This window comes from Brienomyrus brachyistius, chromosome 9 (assembly GCF_023856365.1).
Source record: "Brienomyrus brachyistius isolate T26 chromosome 9, BBRACH_0.4, whole genome shotgun sequence".
Lineage (NCBI taxonomy): Eukaryota > Metazoa > Chordata > Actinopteri > Osteoglossiformes > Mormyridae > Brienomyrus > Brienomyrus brachyistius.
In genome coordinates this window covers 21,048,314-21,048,687 of record NC_064541.1, presented here as the reverse complement: position 1 = coordinate 21,048,687, position 374 = coordinate 21,048,314, and positions in this window count along the sequence as shown.

The window sequence follows — 374 nt, the reverse complement described above, 5'->3', positions numbered from 1 at the left end:
CTACCACAGAAAGTGGACAAGCTGCGTGCAATTTAACCGAGAAAAAGCAGGACAAGCCCTCCTTTAAACGCGATACTCTGCCCGAAACCACATCAGAAACGAGAACGGCTGGTGTGTGATTGTGTTGTTTCAATGTTTAAATATTACCTTTCTAAACAATCTTCATTCATAATAGTCTGGCCCTGGGGATATCCTTATTATGGAGCACAAAATCCGCTTCGAAACGAATATTGTGTTGGACGTAGACAACAGAACAGTGGGCCGACAAGAATTACGCTGCTTGATGTTGTTCAGTAGTATTGATCAAAAAGATCATTTTCCTTGTTTTAAAACTGCCCAGTGTCCTGGGATGTGCACTCATTTTGGTAATAAAA